The following is a 1701-nucleotide window of genomic DNA, read 5'->3' as shown; positions in this document are numbered from 1 at the left end:
TGGAGCGGACCTCGACGCTGTGCATTTGCCCGGACCTTCCTGCCCTGCCATCGGCTTGGACCTTCTCCTCGTTCCAGCCATTCCTTCCTGCCAGTCCCTATTCGTGTGTGTCTGTTTGTTCTGTTTGGGGCGTATGATAATATAAGACTGTTTTAAGGCTGCCCTGTGTACCTGCTTCTTCCTCTCCTTGTAAATGCCCTTCTTCCGTTTCCTCTTCATTTCGTGTACATAATTAATAAATATCTGTTCTTCCTTTACTTTGGTTGCTTCTTCCCCCGATCGCTTTAGTCCCTTCCCAATTGAGTACCTGTGGCGCGATTCGGCCAACGCTCAGAATCGGGTTAGTTTATTTGCTAACGGCTCGGATCGTGGGTTGCTAAACCGCTCGGCAATTACCATCACATCCGCGGTTCGAGCAGAAGTATCGTCCTGCTTTGCGGAGAGGTTGGCGAAGGTATCTGGGACTCCATTGACCAGTCACCCTGGTCAACCTCAACCCCGAAAAGGAGCGCGATACACCTTCTAGGACTCGGACAGCCAGTGTAACAGACGAGGGGATTAAACCCCCCTCGGTAAAGGGAGTGCCGAAACCGAGATCCGCAACAATTGGTGTCAGGAGTGGGATTTGGACCCGAACCAAATTTTTAACCCATCTTAAAAATTTGGTCAAAAATTTACGAGTGGCCGAAATTTTATTAAAACATCTAAATTTTAAAATCGTGCCATGGATGATCAAGGCGATCGGGTGCCGGTAGGGGAGAATGAGGAGGTAGAATCGACCCAGGACCCCAGGGAGATGGGAGAGATAGAGGAGGAGGTTGAAGAAGATGCGGTAGCGGGGTTTGCAGGTGCACAAGATGGCGGCGCCTCGCACATGGTCGCGGCAGCGCGGGGGGGGCGGCGCCTCTCACGGGGCCGCGGCAGCCGAGCCCGCGGTGCCGACGGACTGGGACATATTTATGATACAAATGAGGGCCCTTATGGTCAAGACGAGTGAACAAATGAGAAATGACATGGGAAGCCAAATTGGGGGCCTAGAAAACCAAATTGGGGGATTGAGAGACGGGTTGAGTAATTTGGAAAATAGAATGGGAGAGCGATTAGAAAACCAAATTGAGGGATTGAGGAAGGATATGGGAGAAATGAGGGCCGATAGTGAGGGAATGGAAACTAGAATGGGTGAGCAATTGGGAAATCAAATTGGGGGCCTAGAAGTCAAATTGGGGGGGATTCGACAACAAAATTGGGGGGCTATAAGGCAAATTAGGGGGCCAATTGGAGGATGTGGGTAACCAAATTGGGGAAATGAAGGATGGGTTAACGGGATTGGAAAATAGGATGGCCACCCAGGAGAACCAAATGGAAGGGGTGAAGAATGGGTTAGAGGGGTTAGAAAACAATATGGAAAGCAAATTGAGGGAAATAGGGGAGCAATCTGCCCGGGAAATCAAACAAATGGGGGAGCAGATAGAGGAGGTAAAAATCGGGCTAGAAACCAAATTGGACACCCACAAGGGGGAGCTGGAGCAGATGAGGGCGGCATCCACCAAGGAAATAGGAGAGATGGGGGAGGATATAAGGCACGGGGTGAGCGAAGAGGTCGCGAGAGTACGCGACGAGGTAAAGCGTGGTGAGGAATGCATGGAGAAAGAGGTGAGGAACAGCACGGCTAGGTTACAGGGGGGCATAGAAGACCTGACG

Source organism: Myxine glutinosa, chromosome 1 (assembly GCF_964187855.1).
Source record: "Myxine glutinosa chromosome 1, kmMyxGlut1.1, whole genome shotgun sequence".
In the NCBI taxonomy this organism is placed as follows: Eukaryota; Metazoa; Chordata; class Myxini; order Myxiniformes; family Myxinidae; genus Myxine; species Myxine glutinosa.
The sequence above is the reverse complement of the archived record's forward strand: the minus strand, read 5'-3'. Positions refer to the sequence as shown.